The sequence below is a fragment of the Balaenoptera borealis genome, assembly GCF_965194805.1.
Source record: "Balaenoptera borealis genome assembly, chromosome: X".
NCBI lineage: Eukaryota > Metazoa > Chordata > Mammalia > Artiodactyla > Balaenopteridae > Balaenoptera > Balaenoptera borealis.
The window spans coordinates 50,354,903-50,366,731 of NC_138881.1; the positions used below are offsets into that span (position 1 = coordinate 50,354,903).

Sequence of the window (11,829 nt, forward strand, 5' to 3'; positions counted from 1 at the left end):
CCTTGTACTAGTCCTGGTAATACTCCTATTTTGCCAGTGAGAGATCCTCTGAGCAATAAACAACATTGTTATCCCTCAACACCCTGTTGTTCCTAACCCTCATACCGTACTAACATCCATTTCCACCAGAAGCAAGTTCCTTACCATAATTGATTTATGCAGTGCATTCTTTAGTATTCCAGTTGATGAAGCTATCCAATACCTATTTGCCTTCACCTGGGAAGAAAAGCAATTCACCTGGACAACAATGCCTCAGGGTTTTAATGAGAGTTCTTATTTCTCACAAATCCTGAAGGCTGATCTGGCTGATATAAAGTTTTCTAGGGGTTCTACATTGTTGCAATATGTGGATGATTTGTTTCTTTGCCCTCCTTTCCAAACCTCCTCACAAGAAGACAGCATCCCTTTGTTAAAGGTTGTAGCCTCAAAAGGACGCAAAATTGCCAAGGAAAAAATGCAGTTTTCCCAAACCCAGGTTCAATAATTAGGATATCTGATATCAGAACAAGGGCTACACCTAAATCCAGAGAGGCTTCATGGTGTCCTAAGTTTCCCAAAACCCAAAACTAAGCGCCAACTGCAAAGTTTTGCTCAGCTTAGTTTGTTACTGCTGAAATTAGATTCAAAAGTCTCTCTTATGGCCCAACTTCTGCAAGTTTTCCTAAAGAACAACAACACCGATCCACTTTTATGGGAAGAATCAGTCGACATAGCCTTAAAAGAGAGTTTGACAAACACACCTGCTCTTGGGCTTCCCAATGATCAGATTCCCTTTTACCTTTCTGTATATGTAAAGGAAAGAAACATCCTTGAGGGTACTCACTGCAAGACACAGGAGCCATCATCAACCCATAGGGTCTTATAGCCAGCAACTGGACCCTATGGCATGGAGATACCTCCCTTGCCTTAGAGCCATTACCACCACTGCCCTTTTGGTTAAGGCTACTGAGAAAAATCATTGGGGGAGCCCCTTTAACCATTTTTGTACCTCATGAAGTAGAAGCCCTCCTGAATTCTCATCACACTCAACATTCCTTAGTCAGCTGCCTCACCTCCTATGAAGGTCTTTTGTTAACTACTCCTCACATAACTCTTTTACACTGTAATGAGCTTAACCCTGCTACTCTTCTCCCCTCCATCACTGACAAAAATTTCCTCACAACTACTTAATGCTGACTGATCATGATGATCTGCAGGAAATTCCTTTGGGTAACACTGACTTCTCATGGTTCTTATTTAAAAGGTGACAGTGGCAAAAATATTGTGCTGGGTATGCTATCGCCACTCCTTTTGATATTGTTGAGGCAGCACCTTTATCTATGGCTACTTCAGCCCACCAGGCTGAATTATACACTCTTACAAAGGCTTGTACTTTACCCAAGGGCAGAACTACCAATATTTATACTGGTAGTAGATATGCTTTCAGGGTAGCTCATGAGTTTGGAATGTTGTAGAAGCAACATGGCTTCCTTACTTCCAGCGGAAATAAAATTTAAAGGGGCCTCTATGTTCAGGGATTATTGGATGCAATACTTTTACCTGCCATTTTAGCTATTATCAAGATCCTGAGGCATTCTCAACTTGATGTTCTGGAAGCTAAGGGAAATCACCTTGCTGACATTTCCGCAAGGAATGCTGCCCTTAAAGTTAATCGACAAGAGCCAAACCTCTGTGATGGTTCACAGGGATAGTTCCCCAAATTATAACTTAGAAAAACTGGCTAGAGAAGCCCAACATTTGGCCTCAGAAAAGGGAAACAAGATTGGAAATTCAACAGTTGTTGGTTTGATAAAAAGAGAAAGCTCCGAGTCAGACGAAATAGCAGCACGGTTTTACAGGAGACTAAAATTCCCACTGCTAACCACTGTACATGCATTAAACTATTGGCCTACTGACAAAATGATAATATTTATGAATCAATATTGGTGGGGAAACATTAACAAGGGGGCAAAAAGTGCCTACCTCAATGGATCTCAATGTGTGAGACTTGTTTAGCTTTGGAAAATACTGCCAAACTATTTCTTAAGAGGCTGTAAATGCGTTCCTTAAGCAATGAGTTAAAGTTGCTGTAGTTTTCCATCCTCCAGTATTTGATGTTTTCATTTTGGGAGGAGATTAGCAGTTCTAATAGGTGTGTAGTCCTGTCTTATTGTTTTCATTTGTAATTCCCTAATGGCATACGAAGTGTATCATGTTTGTGTTAACTTATTTATTATCTGTATATCTTCTTTGAATGTACACTTGTCCCACTTGTCCAAAATACAACCCAGAGAAGACCATCTGTACTGCTCCCGGACATTTCAAACTGCCTAATGGACCATTCACGCTCTGGAAAAAGGATTCCATACAACTTCCTCCACCTTGTGGATATAAATATGTTTTAGTCATGGTCTGTATGTTTTCACACTGGACTGAAGCCTTCCCTTGCAGACAGGCTACTGCCTTTTCTGTGGCTAAAGTCCTTTTGGAAAAGATTATCCCTATCTGGGGAACTCCTCTTAAACTTCATAATGATCGAGGCACCCATTTTACTTTACTGGTCAGGTACTTCAACCAGTCTGCACTGTTTGGCCAGTTTTACAGCACTTTCACTGCACTTACCAGGCCTCTGGGTTAGTCAAGTGCACTAACGGCATTATTAAGACTCAGTTGGCAAAATTTGTAGAGACCCTCCAATTACCTTGTCCAAAAGCATTGCCATTGGTCCTTCTGAATCTCAGATCCACCCCTTTTGGAACTCACAAACTCTCACCCTCTGAGACAGTCACAGGATAGTCACTTGGCGCCTGCCTCTTTTGACCCACAACTGATAAAAGGAGAGATACTCTGATATTTCAAAGGCCTAATTGCTTCTATTATAAATAACCATGTTTTGATAGAGCAATCTTTTCACGGTGTGCTTTCAGGAGAGGAAGATATTAAGCATCACACTTTGCAACCTGGAGATTTTATCTATTGGAAAAGACACTTCCAGAAGGACTCTCTTCAACCTTGCTTGGAAAGGCCTCTATCAGGTACTGCTAACAAACCCTTGTGCCACCAAGCTCCAGGGGATAGACCCTTGAATTCACGTGACACACCTAAAGAAAGCACCAATCCTGACTGGACCTGCACATCATCTGGTGATCTGAAAGTAAAGATTTTCTGAAATTGAAGCAGACAATATCTGATAAGACAGCTTTCCCAAGATATCCAGATTAGGCCTGTAGGAAGTTTGTCTGCCAAACCCCTGATGGTGGCATAATGCTTCAGATGATCTCCAATGTCTATGATCTTGATAAAACGAACTTTAGATTAAAAGTGCCTGACAGTTCTCCCTCCTGTCCCTCCTTGTTACTCTAATGTGACTTCAGTAGGTGTCCAAACTGTGCACTTTCACTCTAACATGGGATACTACACCCAGGAAAGGTCCTTCCTGGCACTGAGGGACAAAAACCTGCTGAAACAGGAAAACCGGCTTGTTGATCAGTGATGCTTTCAGAGAAAGATCTTGATCAAAGAGGAGGAGTGTAAAAATTAATAAAGAGAAACTTCAATTAAAATAGAGTCGGGAGGCTAGAAGGGTGAGCTCTCACATCCTATGATGACAACAGAGCCCAACAGGAAGAAGAAAGACTTCCTCTTCTTGCCTGGCAAGAGCTCAGCCAATGAGAGACTGTCAGGACTCAGCCAATGAAAAGCCACCACACTTCCAACTCTCAGCCTCCAATGGACACTTTGTTTACTATAGCCTTCCTAACTTCCTCTTCCTCTCTTTGAAAGAGTTATTCTCTCCCTGTTGGGGAGACTTGCACGTGGCTCACCATGGTTGCAGACCCTGAATTGCAATTCTTTGTTGATCCAGAATAAACCCATTTTTGTTGGGGCAATACCTGACAGTCTATTTGTTTTAGGTCAACGCAATCTTAACACTAGTCTGGATAAACCTGCGTGACTTTAGTGTCCTCTCAGTACTAGCATTCTAGCCCTGGCAGCCTTTCTTTGCTCCCCTGCCAGAAAACAAAAGCAAAACAAACAAACACCACAGCAGGCTTCTTTGACTGGGTCTTAACATCATGCGGTTGTCATTTTGCCTCAAGTTACACAAAATGCCTGACCCATATAGAGGGCACACCAGGGGTTGGAAGAGGACCACGGTTTTGTGAGAGAATATTGAGAGAGTGCCCTTAGGAGGATGTGAATCTCCCCAACCAAGGAAGAGGGATGGAAGGTGGGTCCTCTCCTCACATCCACTCAAGCAAGTAAGAGTGTGTTCAAGACCACTCCCTAGAGCTTCAAGTGTGCCTCCTCTCCACCAGAAACCACGAGGTACTGTGACGTGCTGGCAGGAGCACTGGAAGGAGTGCATTTGCCCAGCCCCCAGCTCGAGCCCCCTCTAGGAACGCCCCCCCCCCCAGTGAGACATCACCACGGTAGCCATTGTCTGGTCTGTGTCCCCTTGCCCCAGGAGACCCCACAGGCCTCTCCAAGAGTCTCAGAGTGAAGCCAGAGAGCCCTTGGCCCTGATCCAAAACCCTCTTGGAGAAGCTCCTGCCTCCAGCCCCCCCCCCCCACCTGCCAGCGTCAGAGGGCCAAATTTCCCTCAGATTCTCTGAGAAAGGAGAGCAAGGAGGGCCTCATGAGTGAGGCTGGAGAGGCCTCCCTCACGGAGGTGGCCGCTTCCGTCTCCCCTCAAGCCTCGCAGAAACACCTGGCATCCTTGGGAGGCGGAGATCCACCCCGAGCCCTAGGTGCTGGCAACCTCAGCGGGGATGCAATCCCCAAGGCCACCGTGACGGGCGCCAGGGGAAAGGTGCCCAAGAAAATCATCGCTAAGAGGGTGCGAGGCTCTGTCAAGTGGTTGAATGTGAAGAATGGGTATGGTTTCATCAGCAGGCATGATACCCAGGAAGGTGTGTTCGTTCACCAGACGGCCATCCCCTGGAACAACCCTCACAAGTACGAACGCGGCGTCGGCAATGGCGAGACTGTCGAGTTCCACGTGGTGTAGGGCCAGCGGGGCACCGAGGCCACTAACGTGAGCCGGCGCCCCAGTGGAGGGAAGCCGCTATGCTGCCAACCGCCCCTGCTTCCGCCGGGGCTTCTCTATCCACAGCCGAGCGCTGCCACTATGCGGTCCCAAGGGCGCTGAGCATGACGTTGACGAAGGCGAGGGCAGCGGCGAAGGCTTCACCGCGGCCCAGGGCCTGAGGCGCCGTCTGCCTGGCCACCCCGAAGACCAAAGGCCTCGGTGCTTCCCGCCCTGCCGCAGGGCCCTAGCCGTGACCTGCCGCCCATCGATCCTGGCTACCACCAGCGGCCCACGGCCCGGCCACCTGCCAGGGTCCACAAGGCCCGAGGGCGACCCGTGGCAGTGTCAGGGCCCCAGCTACCTGCTGAGCCGCCCTAGGGGCCGAGGCACTACTCTTGGTCCAAGACCCTCATCAGGCATCTCTGCGGAGCTGGAGGCGGAACACAGGGAGAGCGGGCGCGACGCCGGCGGAGATCTACAATAGAGGCCTCCTCCACGCTATGGATCCTGCCGCCCCAATAACCCGTGCCGCCGCCCGCAGCAGGCGCCTGGCACCCAGGGCCAGGATCTGGAGAGAAGAGAGGGCAAGATCAAGAAGAGCCCTACTGAAAAACACCTGCCTTTGTTGCTGTGGCCAAGAAGAGCAACGCCCCTGAGGAGGAGAACCCCCTGGTCATGGATGCCCCCTCTGCCGCCCGGGCCGAGTAACAGCTCGGCTCCCACCCCCGGGACTCCTTGGCCTGGGCTGCAGGTGATGTCCCCTTGAAGAGATAATACCCTTTGTTGCAACGCAGTCCAAACATCCACACTGGCTGTTAGATTTGTGCCCTGAGAAAAATACATGCCCCTGCCCCAGGGTTTGAAGAAGGATAAATTACAAAACCTATGTATTTCTAAGTTCCCTCATACCATCTGCCTTGGTAGTTTCTGTACACACACACACACACACACACACACACGCCTCTGAATCTATTCTTTTTAAAGATCTGACCAGGACTACAGCTATTATTCTGCATCCCCAGGTGAATGAGTTAAAGTAAATTTAAAAATTATTTTTTATTTTTAACACAAAAACGAAGATTATCTGATATTGAAGATGTTCTGACATTGCTGTTGTGATATTACTCACCTGAGTGGTCATTTTCTCAATAAAACATTTCATGTTGCTTTTATCTGTTATCACTGTTGTCTGAAAATTTTTAAAGCCTACTAGCCCATAATTGTATTGAGATAGTCCTTTCAATCGTTTTTTGGAATGAGTTTTAACAAAGATCCTACATATTGTTCTCTTTACAAGTCATGAATTTAAGACTAATTCTGGACGCACAGGTTGAACGTCTTGGGGTGTTCTAAAGGATAAGAACACATGAAGAAAGAAGTATCCCCATCTCTTTTATTTTCATCCTCTTCCCCTGCCCTGGAATTTGAGCAATAAATCCAGAGGGTGGGCCCAACTACCCACAGTTACTGCATAGGTAGTACTCTATGAGGCAAGCCGCAAAAAACACTGAACACATCACCATGACACGTAAGAAATGTGGCTCACTGGAAACAGAATTTGCTTCTTCTGTGTTTTTTTTTTCTTTTAATGGATTCAATCTAACACCATTTAAGTATACAAAAGAAAATGGGCATGAGGCGCTGGGGAGTGGTGGAAATGCGAGATGCTGGTCAAGGGGTACAAACTTTCAGTTGTAAGTTGAGTAAGTTCCGGGGGCCTAATGTACAGCATGAAGACTATAGTTAACAATACTGTATTGTATACCTGAAAGTTGCTATGAGAGTAGAGCATTAATGTTCTCACCATGAAAACAACAACAAAATGCTAATTATGTGAGGTGAAAGATGTGTTAATTAACCTTATTGTGGGTAACATTTTACAATATATACCTGTATAAAATTATCACATTGTACATCTTAAACTTACACTACGTTATATGTCAGTTATATCTCAATAAATCAGGGGAAAAAAACTGAAGGAAAAAAAGAATAAATAAATAAATGCACAAATAAATAAATAAATAAATAAATTAGAAAACAAAAGAAAGTGAGTATGGAAGCAGGTATAATTATTGTTGTGCATACCTCTGGAGCTGAAGAGAAACATCTAGTCTATAGTTTTCATCTGTGCTTCCTGGTTGAGTTCAACCAGGGGGCCTGTGGAGGATTCCTGGAAGGCTTAGCAGGTGCGGTTCAGCCCACCTCAGGCCTTTCCCGTCAAACAGAGAAGCTCTGACTGGGAATGTCATCCCCATTCTGGTCTTTATTTGAACATATGGTGGGGTTGATGGATGGGAGGCAGGAGTTGGGTTTGGGGGTAGGGGTGGGGAAAACGAGCAATCAATAAATTTGAAACCAACAGGGGTCTTTAAAGCCTCATTTTACAGATTAAGGAAATTGGAATATAAGTAGCAAGATCAAAATATTTTTCCCATTTAAATGTTGAGGCATTTTACACCACACTATAGGCTAGCATAAGGTATTTGGAGAGTCAGTATCCAATCGTTCATTATGGCTAAATATCCTCAATCAATTCAAGTAGAAAGAGCAGAGATTCCTCATTCAGAGAATATTTGAGTGCCCACTTGTGCCCGACACTGTCAGGCACTAGGAGCTGCATCATGATGAAGAAGATGGTCCTTTCTCTCAAGGAACCCACAGCCTAGTGGAGAGTGAGACAAAACTGGCAATGGCTACACAATGGAGTGAGCGCTCTGGTGGAGTTAGCACAGGATGTGAGAGAAACACAGGTGACCTAGATGGTGGCAGGGTTAGTTCCAGGCTAAAGGAATCACTACTTGGACACTTGAATTTAAAATTATATCTAGCAATCTCCACAGAGCTCAGATTTGATAAAGTCATGTCACCATACAGCTAGAAGTTGTTCCTCCAGACTCCTAGCCCAGTGCACTTTCCACTATACCAGCTGACTTCTTCAGAGACTAGCAGAGTGCACCAAAAATCACTAAGCATAAGAATTTATACTGACGCACAGCACCAAGAGAGAATGGGGGAAGACTTGAAGTGAGACTAAACCTGCTATTATAAGGAAATAACGCAGATCCCTCCAGGGTGCCATTTTATGCCAAAATAACAGGCATGGATATGGTGAGGGGAAATGTCTTCTGTATATACAGGGTTGGGTTCATAGGCTTCTCCCTGCTGTGTGAGGTATATGCATCAGGAGACACTGGATTGGTCAGCTTGGCAATGGAGCCTTCACTTTGGGGGAATGGAGGCCATAAAGGACCCAACTAAGGGATCTTGAATTTTCCCTGCTCACAAGGGTGCCTGACAGGATCCATTAAGTGGAGTTGACCTGGTGATTGCTGGCTGGAGGTGGAGCAGGGGAGAACTGAAGGATACAGAGGCTGGTCACAGAAGTACACATCTGGGGGTGAGTATATTTAACTGACAGCAGGAACTTTCTGCTGTTTCCCAGCTGCTCCAGGATTTAGGCGTACTTAAGGGTAACTCCAACAGCCCAACAGGAGCCAAAGGGTATCACCTAAGACACAACAGAGAGATGCCTGGGCTGTCTCCAGAAAACTTTGATTTAAAACAAAAAACAAAAACAAAAACAAAAAGAAATATATCCTTTATGCTAATCCTCTTTCCTCTCTTTCACTCCCACTTCATGCACCAGATATTACTTGGTTTTCTTGACTGAAAAATGTGAACTTAGCAGCTACCTTTGTTTGGACCATTGAAAGGTGACATTCCCCATCCTAAAGCCTTCAATAATAGCAGGCTTCCTTAGATATCTTTCATTGGGAGACCAAGTTCCAGAGAATATGGGTAGGAATGCATTAGATCATCATCCCAGAACCCCCAGTGTCCTATTTCAATTGAATGTGAAGCCAAGGGGATGCGATTCCTCACCTTCCTAAGAGTAAGGTGGGTCACGAATCTGAAGCAGAAACCCCAGCAACAATCCTCTTCCTTCCTGTGACTTGCAGTATCAAGACAATGGCACTTCTGAATCACTTCATGCATCCCCTTGATGTGGGAGGGGCACGCAGTCACAGGTGCCAGTTTGGATTTCTTTTTTCTCTTCTGTATTTGGAGCTATCTGCTCCCATGCTATTCCTGACTGGTTGGCTAGGTTCTGCTATTGTTTTTAATTAAAATATAGTATTTAAAGTATTATGTTACTTTCAGTTCTACATCATAATGATTCAGTATTTTTGCAGATTATACTCCATTATAGGTTATTAAAAGATAATGGCTATAATTTCCTTTGCTATACAGCGTATCCGGTTGCTTATCTATTTTAGACATAGTATTTTGTCTCTGGTAATCCCATACCCCTAATTTGTCCCTTTCCCCCTTCCCCTCCTCTTTGGTCACCACAAGTTTGCTTTCTATATCTGTGCGTCTGTTTCAGTTTTGCACATACATCCGTTTGTACTATTTTTCAGATTGCCCCTGTAAGTGATGTACAGTATCTGTCTTCCTCTGTCTGACATTTCACTAAGCATAATATTCTCTAGGTCCATCTATATTGCTGCAAATGGCAGTATTTCATACTTTTTTATGTCTGAGTAATATTCCGTTTGGTAGATTTAGATACATAGATAAGACGCGTACCTCATTTTTCCCCCTTTTTAAATTTTTTGTTTGTTTTTTTAAAGGTCAATTTTCAAAAGTTTCTCTCACTGATTTCATATAATCCCAAAATAACCCTTTTTTCCCCTTTACCCCTACATTGCCCCTCCCATCTTCCCTCTCCGCACTGGTAACCACTAGTTGGTTCTCTATGTCTGTAAGTCTGCTTCATTTTTGTTTTATTCACTAGTTTGCTGTAGATTTTAGATTCCACATATAACTGATATCATACAATATTTGTCTTTGTCTGACTTATTCCACTTAGCATAGTGCCCTCCAAGTCCATCCGTGTTGCTGCAAATGGCAAAATTTCATTCATTTTTATGGCTGAGTAGTATTCCAGTGTGTGTGTGTGTGTGTGTGTGTGTGTGTGTGTGTGTGTGTGTGTGTGTGTGTGTGTGTATGCATCATCTTCTTTATTAATCCATCTGTTGATGGACACTTAGGTGGCTTGCATACCTTGGCAATTGTAAATAATGCTGCTATGAGCATTGGGGTGCATGTATCTTTTTGAATTACTGTTTTTGTTTTGCTAAGATATATATATCCAGGAGTAGAATTGCTGGGTCATATGGTAGTTCTATTTTTAGTTTTTTGAGAAACCTCCATACTGTTTTCCACAGTGGCTGCACCAATTTACATTCTCACCAGCAGTGTACCAGGGGCCCCTTTTCTCTGCATCCTTGCCAACGTTTCTTATTGTGTTCTTTTTGATGATAGCCATTCTGACAGGTGTCAGGTGATATCTCATTGTGGTTTTGATTTGCGCTTCCCTGATGATTAGTGATGCTGAGCTTCTTTCCATGTGTCTGCTGGCCATCTGCATTCCCTCTTGGGAAAATTGTCTGTTCAGTTCTTCTTCCCATTTTTAAATCAGGGTGGGTTTGTTTTTGTTTTTGTTTTTAATGTTAAGTTGTTTGAGCTGTTTATATATGTTGGATATTGACCCTTTATTGGTCATATATCATTTGCAAATATCTTCCTCCATTCAGTAGGTTGTCTTTTGGTTTTGTTGATGGTTTCCTTCGCTGTGCAAAAGCTCTTAAGTTTAATTAGGCCCCATTGTTTTATTTTTGCTTTAGTTTCCTTTGCTTTAGGAGAGGGATCCAAAAAATTATTGTTGCAATTTATGTCAGAGAGTCTTCTGCCTATGTTTTCCTCTAGGACTTTTATAGTATCCAGTCTTACATTTAGGTTTTTAATCCATTTTGAGTTTATTTTTGGATATGGTGTTAAAGAATGTTCTGATCTGATTCTTTTACATGTAGCTGTCCAGTTCTCCCAGCACAACTCATTGAAAGCGACTGTCTTTTCTTCATTGTATATTCTTGCCTCCTTCATTGTAGATTAATTGACCATAGGTGCCTGGGTTTATCATCTCTGGGCTTTCTATGCTTTTCCATTCAGATGTGTGTCTGTTTTTGTGCCAGTACCATACTTTTTGATTACGGTTGCTTTGTTGTCTGAAATCAGGGAGCCTGATTCTTCCAGCCATGTTCTTCTTTCACAAGCTTGTTTTGACTATTAGGGGTCTTTTGTGTTTCCATACAAATTTAAGAAACTTTTTGTTCTACTTCTCTGAAAAATGCCATTGGTAATTTGATAAGGATTGCATTGAATCTATAGATTGCCGTGGGTAGTATGGTCACTTTAAATATGAATAACAATATTGATTCTTCCAATCCAAGGGCATGGTATCTCTTTCCATCTGTTTGTGTCATCTTCAATTTCTTTCAACAGCGTCTTACAGCTTTCAGAGTACAGGTCATTTGCCTCCTCAGGTCGGTTTATTCCTAGGTATTTTATTCTTTCTGATGCAATGGTAAGCGGTATTGTTTCTTTAATTTTCCTTTCTGATAATTCCTTGTTAGTGTATAGAAATGCAACAGATTTCGTTATATTAATTGTGTGTCCTGCGTCTTTAGGATGTTCTGTGTATGGTATCATGTCATCTGCAAACAGGGACAGTGTTACTTCTTACTTTCCAATTTGGATTCCTCTTATTTCTTTTACTCCTCTGATTGCTGTGGCTGCACTTCCAAAACTGTGTTGAATTAAGTGGTGAGAGTGGGCAATCTTGTCTTGTTCCTGATCTTAGAGAGAATGCTTTCAGATTTTCACTGTGGAGTCTGATGTTACCTGTGGGTTTGTCACATCTGGCCTTTATTATGTTGAGGTATGTTCCCTCTACACCCACTTTTCGAAGAGAT

The 11,829-nt window shown here is 43.6% G+C and overlaps 2 pseudogenes across 2 annotated transcripts in view; one reads left to right on the top strand and one right to left on the bottom strand.

The window, feature by feature from the left end:
* Window positions 1-4,389, bottom strand: part of LOC309620384 (beta-parvin pseudogene) — a 30,334-nt pseudogene extending 25,945 nt beyond the window's left edge. Inside the window, exon 1 of the transcript in view lies at window positions 1-4,389. This exon is cut by the window's left edge and continues 25,945 nt beyond it. The product of the transcript in view is annotated as a beta-parvin pseudogene (transcript).
* A 2-nt stretch (window positions 4,390-4,391) lies between these two features.
* LOC309620377 (Y-box-binding protein 3-like) lies at window positions 4,392-8,196 on the top strand (annotated as a pseudogene). Its single transcript has one exon. The product of its transcript is annotated as a Y-box-binding protein 3-like (transcript).
* The last annotated feature ends 3,633 nt before the right edge of the window (window positions 8,197-11,829 follow it).